The sequence below is a fragment of the Leptonychotes weddellii genome, chromosome 1 (assembly GCF_054177405.1).
Source record: "Leptonychotes weddellii isolate Sample4059 chromosome 1, ASM5417740v2, whole genome shotgun sequence".
NCBI classification, from domain to species: Eukaryota; Metazoa; Chordata; class Mammalia; order Carnivora; family Phocidae; genus Leptonychotes; species Leptonychotes weddellii.
The window spans coordinates 114723805-114732188 of NC_138369.1; the positions used below are offsets into that span (position 1 = coordinate 114723805).

Sequence of the window (8384 nt, forward strand, 5' to 3'; positions counted from 1 at the left end):
GTTTTTTTTTTTTACATCCTAAACCAGATCTCTCTTTAAATAGTGTCCTTTTTCTTGTCATTCTTTCTAATATTAATATGGTTAATTTAGACGCTTACCAAAAATTAAAATTTTTTAATCTTTGTAATTTAAAAGTTAATTATCCAGTTTGTGGTCAAGATTTTTCCCTTTTTGTTTCTTCCTAGTGACCTACTGTACTCGTCTGGCTGCTTATCAGGATTATATCCACCAGAGGGCAGACAAAAGAAAGATGAAGCTGGGAAACAAAATTAACAACTTGTTAGCTTCCAGAGAAGCTTTAGCAGTTATCACCAAGAAACTTTACATTATAGGATTCTCTGAGACAATCTTCTCCATTTGAAACAGTATTAGTTAAAACACAGCAAAAAAGCTGGAATATATTAATTCATGCATTTACTCATTCATTCAACAAATATCTGAGTTCCAACCACATGCCAGACACATTCCAGGCTCTAGGGATTCAGCAGTAAACAAAACAAACAAAAGGCTCTGTTGTCATGGAGCTTTATTCTATATCTGTCTAGGAGATAGATAATAAAGCACATAAATAAACAACAATTTCAAGTACAGATAAGTACTATGCAGGAGAAAAAAACCTGCAAGAAGTCAGCAACAAGGAAGGCTATTTTTAAATAAATTAATCTGTAAAGCCTGAATGAAATGATCAAATGAGTCATGCCTTAAATGGGAGAAGAGCATTCCAGGAAGAATAAACAGTAAATGCAAAGGTCCTGAGGCAGAAACTAACCTGGCATGCTAAATCAACAACAGAGAGGATAGTGAGGCTGGAGGGGAGGGAGCAAAGCAGAAAAGATTAGAGGGGGTGAGCAGGAGACGAACCATGTAATCATGTGGGCCTCCTGACCACAGTAAAAACTTCAGATTTTATCTCATAGTAATGGGTTCTGCTGCCTGAGATTGGAAGCTGAAAGACCAGTTAGGAGCTACTGCTGTAGTCCAGGCCCAGGAAGATGGTGGTTTGACACAAGGGTGGTGGCAGCAGAAACAATAAAAAATAGCCAAATTAGAAATAACAATAAGTTAGAACCCATTAGAGTTGCCAATGGGGGAATAGATGTAGGATGAGTGAAACAGGAGAATTAAAGATTATTCTTAGAATTGTTAGCCTAAGCAACTGGGTGGATGATAACACCATTTTCTGAGAGTAAGAAGCTATCGCCAGTGGAGCAGGATGAAAATCAGAGTCCATGTCCCAGAAGCCAAGGGAAAATTGCTTCAGCCGGAAGGAGTTCTCCATTACCCGTGTGAAAGGTGGCCAAGAGATCTAACGTGGCAAGACTGATGTCACTGGTGACCTTCGAGAAGAATGGTTTTTTCACAGCACAGGAAGGATAAAGCCGCTCTGGAGTGGGTTTAGAAGAGGGGAGACGGGGAGTTGAGGAGTAGATACAGCCTACATGGAATCCTTCAAAGATTTTTTGTTGTTGTTTTTGGACACAAAGTAGCTTTATTATTTTTTGAAGTTTTATTTTTAATATTTCATTTTTCAAAATTTCAAACAAAGCTGAAAAAAGTAGTATGGTGAATAAATACTCTTAGACCTTTCACTTAGGTTCACTAATTATTAATATTTGCCACGTTTGCTTTATCATTCTCTCTTCATATGTAATAATTATTATTGCTTGTCCATTCTGAGAGTAAACTGAAGATATTTTGACCATTTACTCCTAATACCTCACTATGTATCTTCTAAGAACAAGGGCATTGTCTTATATAACCAGAGTACAATGACCAAATTCAGGGAACTTAATATTGATGCAATACTATTTTTTTTTTAAAGATTTTATTTATTTGACAGAGAGAGACACAGAGAGAGAAGGAACACAAGCAGGGGGAGTGGGAGAGGGAGCAGCAGGCTTCCCGCCGAGCAGGGAGCCCAACGTGGGGCTCGATCCCAGGACCCTGGGATCACCCTGGGATCATGACCTGAGCCGAAGGCAGATGCTAACGACTGAGCCACCCAGGCGCCCTGCAATACTATTATTTAATATTCACTACTTATTCAAATTCTGCCAATGTCCTGATGTCAGTTAGATTTTCCAATCCAAGATCCAATCTAGGATTATGCATTGCACTTTGTCAGGTCTCTTAAACTATCTTTATTTTTTTTTAGCATTCTTTCCTTTTTTTTTTTAAGATCTTATTTATTTGAGCAAAAGAGTGCACACACTAGAGAGAAAGAGAGAGAAAAAGAGAGAAAGAGAGCACGTGTGCACAAGCAGGAGGGAAGGGTAGAGGAGAGGGAGAAGCAGATTCCCTGCTGAGCAGGGAACCCTGCCGGCCGGACTCAATCCCAGGACCCTGGGATCATGACCTGAGCTGAAGGCAGATGCTAAACCGACTGAGCCACCCAAACGCCCCAAACTTCCTTTAATCTAGAACACTTCCTTTGCCTTTGTCTTTCATGACATTAGCATATTGGAAAAGTCTGTAGAACAACCCTCAATTAAGGTCCCTCAATTGTTTCTCTATGTAGATTTTGGTCATGCATTTTAGAAAAACCACAGAAAAGTAACGATATCCCCAGGTCAAGCACATCAAGAGGAACCTGTTTTGTTGTTGTTTTTAAGATTTTATTTATTTATTTGTCAGAGAGAGAGAGAGAGTGCACAAGCAGGGGAGCAGCAGAGAGAGAGGCAGAGGGAGAAGCAGGCTCCCAGCTGAGCAGGGATCCCTGCCTGATGCGGGGCTGGATCCCAGGACCCTGGGATCACGACCTGAGCTGAAGGCAGACACTTAACCAACTGAGCCACTCAGATGCCCCAAGAGGAACCTGTTTATCCCGCTACTGGTGATGTTAACTTTCATCACTTGGTTGAGATGGCGTGTGCCTGATTTCTGCACTGTGAAGTATTCCTTTTCCCCTCGGTCATTAATCTCTGGAGAGACCACAGGAAACCGTATTAGTCCCCTTTTCCCCCATCCAATTTTCTCCATTAGTGATGCTCGCGAATCAACATGACCATGATGGTTGTAAACCAGTCACCCTTCTAATTCTATTGCACTTTCTACATTTTTACTGGCAGTCAACTGAAAATGCTTTCTCCTTTTCCTTTATTATAAACTTGTGGATTCTTATTTTATTCAATGGGTTATAATCCGTTACTATCATTATTCATTTTCAGGCTCAAATTTTCCCAGATTTGGCTGTTCAAGCTAGTTCCTATGTCCTTTTGATGTGCTACCACCATTTTGGGGAATACTTCCTAACGTTGTGTTCTAGGCTCTTCTACTTTCCCTGCCCCAGCCCTGGAATCAGCCATTTAGATCTGGGCACTACTTGTGCTCACTGCTACTAGGGTGACATTGCTTCTAGACCTTTCCATCACACAGAGCTAGGAAATATGTAACTCTAAATCCAATCCAACACCAAAGAGTGCTTCACTGCCTTCTTCCATTTCGTATCTTTATTTCCCTTCTCCCACAGTGAAAACCCTACCTCAAAAAATATCAATGAATTTGGGGCACCTGGGTGGCTCAGTCGGTTAAGTGTCTGGCTTCAGCCTGGGTCATGATCTCAGGGTCCTGGGATCGAGCCCCCCATTGGGCTCCTTGCTCGGCGGGGAGCCTGCTTCTCCCTCTCCCTCTGCCTGCTGCTCCCCCTGCTTGTGCTCTCTCTGTAAAATATTTTTTAAAAATCTACGAATTTACTCATTTGCTCATTTCTATGATACATACAAAATAGTCCAAGACTTGCTATATCTCTATCACTATAAAAAACCAGTTTACTACAAAGGACTCAAGATTTTTTTTTTTTTTTTTTTTTTTTGCAGTCCTTTCTCTCTCTAGATTAAAGGTAGATAGTCAAAGTGGTGTATTAAAAACTTACTTGGATTTTTTTCTTCAGAGAATTCATGTTTTTCATTGAAATATAGTTGGTTCCTTTGTTCCTGTTTGTATTAAATTTTGGAGGATTTTTCTTTCAAACTTGTTAATTTTATTTTTGAACATATAAAACATAAACAAGTTTCCAAAACTATACAAAAAGATAAAATCACAGCAGTGCTGTTCCCTCCATTATGCCTTCTACTCAGTTCCTACCCACCCCCTGTAGGTAACTAATTATTTCTGGTTATCCTCTCCTGTATTTATTTTTATTCTCTCAAAAAATTACATTTTCTAAAAAAAAAAAATGCTTTCTCAATGTGGAGCCAGAGACATGGGGCAGAATAATAGGTCAAGAAAAGAATTTTAAGATGGGAGACACAGGAGCGCCTGGGTGGCTCAATCATTTGCCTTCGGCTCAGGTCAGGGTCCTGGGATCGAGCTGGAATTGTCCTCCCTGCTCAGCAGGGAGCCTGCTTCCCCCTCTCCCTCTACCTGCCATTCCCCCTGCTTGTGCGCTCTCTCTCTCTCCCTGACAAATAAATAAATAAAATCTTTAAAAGAAATATCTTCTGGTTTAATTTGAGGAATATCAGAGGGTTCCCATATTTCAAAAGACACGTCATACTGTTTATAACCTTCCAAGATAGTTGTATCTATGGCTCTAGAAAACCCACATTAAAATGGGGTTATTATTTTGGAAGGATAATCAAGTTTTCATTACCTATTAACATCAACAGGAAAAAATCTGCCCTCGCAAGAGGGAGGTCTCGAACTTTGAGTGAGCCAGACATTGAACCAGGAACAGAGAGGTGACAGAATGGCTGACATGAGGATCTGCACAATAACACAGACGGATAGTAACAACCATGCTGGAAAAACAAATCCACATCTCTGGCATGTCTTGGAAAATTTACAAATATGCTAACGAGTAACTGAGGGTCATTCCTCATGTCCTGGCACAAAGTCAATGTGGCACAGAGGAAAGAACGTGGACTTCAGATTCAGAGAGGTCTGGCCTTGAATCCCAGTTGAGTGACTAAACAGCTACATGACCGCAGGCAAGTTATTTTAGATTTCAGGGGCATAGGTTCCTTACCTGTAGAACTGGAGAATGCCTCCTTTGCCAAGTTCATGTGAGATGTAAATAGAATAATGTATAGCATCACCCCTGGCCCAGAACAAATGTCTAATAATTAGTCCCTACAACCAACCCAGGTTAAACCAGCCAGCAAGGTAAAGAAACTAGTAACAAAGTGTACTTGAGTAACATGCCTGAAAGAGAAATCACACCATCTCAGGCAGTACTTGGTAAGGGCAGAAAAATGTCCGATACTTTGTTCCAATTCTCAATTTTCAAAATGTCCCAGAATCTATTTTTAAAGTGTAAAAATATGTGCCGCCATACTAAAGCGCCAATGACTTAAAAGAAACAATTCTGGGGAGATGTTGATCAAATGGCACAAACTTCCAGTTATAAGCGAGTACGCTCTGGGAATATAAGGTACAGCATGGATACTACTGTTAACAACACTGTATTCTGTACTTGAAAGTCGCCAAACACAGCCACAGGCACACACAAGTGATGAATATGTTAACCAATCTTACTATGGTCATCATTTTGCAATATATATGAATATAAAGTCATCACGTTGTTTACTTTAAACTTATACCATGTTGTATCTCAATAAAGCTGGAAAAAATAATAAAAGAAGCAATTCTACAGGTTAACAAAGACCAATGACTCAGAATAACCCCCTAAACAATGCTTATGGCTCACAGAGATGAACCTGAATGTATTGCAAGACACGGTAACCAATTTTATAATTTAATAAATGTGTATACACAAGATAGTTAACCGCGTTCAATAAAACAGTATTTTAAAAGCTTCTGTTTCAGTTTCAAATTCATCTACAAACCAAAATGCAACACGGAAAATCTTAAAATGATCTTTAGCCAAATACTGAAATATACAATAAACTTTCAGAGTAATAACCCAAAAGCTCCACACTAAAGAGTCTTAAAATGTACAATGGCAAAGAGACTCAAAGCATACAATTTTATGTATCCAAACCGTCCTTTTCCTCCACGACTAGAAAAGACTTCCCTTTCATCTTAAATAAGCAGTGTGTGCTCTGTGTTCTAGAAGATGTACTCAAAGGTCACAATCTCAGTTTGCAACACGAAGAAGGAATGATAATAAAGCGTCGTGATCAACAATTAAATCTGAAATGTCTTAAGAAAACTTCCCAGCAGGGTGCTAATCTACACACCGAGCTATTCTGCCAGTGGCCGAAAGAGAAAAAGATGTATCCACATCCTCTACCAAAAGAGAAAGGGAAGGAATGGGAGAAAAGGGAAGAGAGATACCGAGAGAGAGAGAGACAGAGACAGAGAGAGCGAGATGCAAAATAACAAAGCATCGCTTCTATAAACAAATGAAAGTCTGTTCTTAAACTTTTGGAAATTCAGTCTTCCCTTACCGTATAGAAATAAATATCAAAGTAGAAGGCAATCATTTGTGTTCTGAAGCAGAAAAAGAATGTGGAGAGAAAAGGAAAACATTTTATCATGTACAGAATTTACAAGAACTCATAATCCATTACCCCGCGCCCCAATACTGGACATATCATTTCCAAAACAAATTTAACACGCAACCACTAGTCTCATTTTTAGCACTCAGCGTAAAACTTTTATGAGCTACCCAATAACCCTTCTGGGCAGTCCCGAATAACCGCTATTTTCAGGGCAGCCACGAGCTCGCGCTCTGAGTCGCCCGGCGAGGCCTCGGGGCGTAGGGACCGACCTAGGGGTCTGGAGGCCGAGGGACTCCAGGCCGCCCCCTCGCCTCCCAGAGCGAGCAGTCCGAGCCGCCCAGGAAGTGCCCGAGGCGGCGGCCGAGGGGCTGGCCCCCGCGCGGGAGCACAGCCCGACCAAGGCGCGCCCGTCCCGTCCCTGCCGGGCAGGCTCCGCCGCCCAGGGCGCCCGACCCGGCCAGCCCCACGCCACCACCGGGTGGGGTTCCGCCGGGGCGGCCCGGAGGCGCCCCACGCCCCCTGCGGGAAGCCCGGGATCCCCCCGCGGGGCGCTCCGACGAACCGCGGCGCGTGCGATCGCCGCCTACCTGGAGGGAGCTCGGGTCCGCGTCGACCTGCCGCTGCCTGAGTCCGCGGGGAGCTCAGCAGCCCCTCGAGCGCGGAGCCGGCGTGCAGAGCACAGCGCACCGCCGAGACTAGCGCCGCGGAGATCCGCCGGCCACACCCAGGCCCGCGCCGCCCAGCAGCCAACTCCGCGGCGCGCCGGGCCCGGGGCGGGGACGTGGCTCGAGGCGCGAGGCGCGAGGCACGAGGCGCGCGGGCCCGCTGGGGACGCGCCGCGGGCACGCGCGCACCCTGGAGCGCGCGTCGCCGGGGCGGGGGCCGGGGGGCGAAGGCAGCGGGCGCAGCGCGCAGCTTCTGCTTCCTATTTTCTCTCTCGTTTCCTGCTAGAAAAAGAAGAAAAACATTAATTCCCAGGCAGTTTCGTTTTCTTGTCCTTGTGGCGCCTGGACGCCGGAGCACACTTCTCAGTTGCGCCCAAGTGGTGTGGCCGATTTCCTTCCTGGCACCGCAGAAGCCTCAATTTGCTCGTGGGCAGGATGGGGGGCTGACGTAGAGGACCCCAAGGTCCCGTTTAGGTTTAACAGTCTGGAATTTATGTTTAAGAAAGTAAACTGGAGCCCAGAGTCACACTAAATTGCGTTGGAATCCCAGCTCTACCATCGCTGGTCGGGTGACCGTGTACGTCTCAGGGACTCAGCTCGGTCATGGGCAAAATAGGGATGATACCTGCCTCATAAAGGTGCTAAAATATTAAATGAGATACGGTTTGCACAGAGCCTGCCTCTAAATAGATGACCAATCCTTGGAAGTTATTGTTACTGATGAAACGAGGCCTTTCCGATAACCCTGGCAAGTCGCTCATCTCTGCATGAGTTAAACATCATATGCATCTCAACCGACTTTTTCTTTCACATTTCTCCGGGTGTTTTATGTTTAAAATGTCATAAAATGAATGCAACTACCCAATTTGCTTCCTCTGAAGTCAGTACCGCCCGGGAGCAGTTTTCCTCTCCCCACCCCCATCCTTCTTCTGAGTTAATTCCAGTTTGACAGTCTGTTGCTATAGCATTCCTTCTCTGACGTCAAACAATTTAAAGAAACCGCCCTGGGTAACGAATACTGCCGAGGAGTTCTTTGTGGAGTTTCTGTGCTGGAGAAAGGTTTGAACAATGTGAGAGAACTTTAACACCTCCGCAGCTTTGCATTCCTTCCTCGTCGGCAGCTTCCCACTATCACCTGGAATAAATCTCTTAGTACCTTAAAGGAGATGATGCCATGCGAAGCACAGTCTCATTGCGACTGTGCAGAAAATGTGGCCTTTTTGTATAAAAGCCAGACCATGATAAAAATGGAAACTGTTGTAGTGCTAGGATGATGAAATTATAGGTGTTTTTCCCAAAAATTTTTAATTTTCCC

The 8384-nt window shown here is 43.8% G+C and overlaps 1 protein-coding gene across 2 annotated transcripts in view; it reads right to left on the minus strand.

Moving 5' to 3' along the window:
• GNB4 (G protein subunit beta 4) overlaps window positions 1–7152 on the minus strand; it is a 57312-nt gene extending 50160 nt beyond the window's left edge. The window contains exon 1 of one of the 2 annotated variants that reach the window (XM_081829857.1): window positions 6992–7152. The gene's annotated coding sequence lies outside the window, so the exon portion shown is untranslated. The remainder of the gene's footprint in view (window positions 1–6991) is intronic. The other variant, XM_081829846.1, reaches the window with a different exon arrangement.
• Window positions 7153–8384: the final 1232 nt, after the last annotated feature.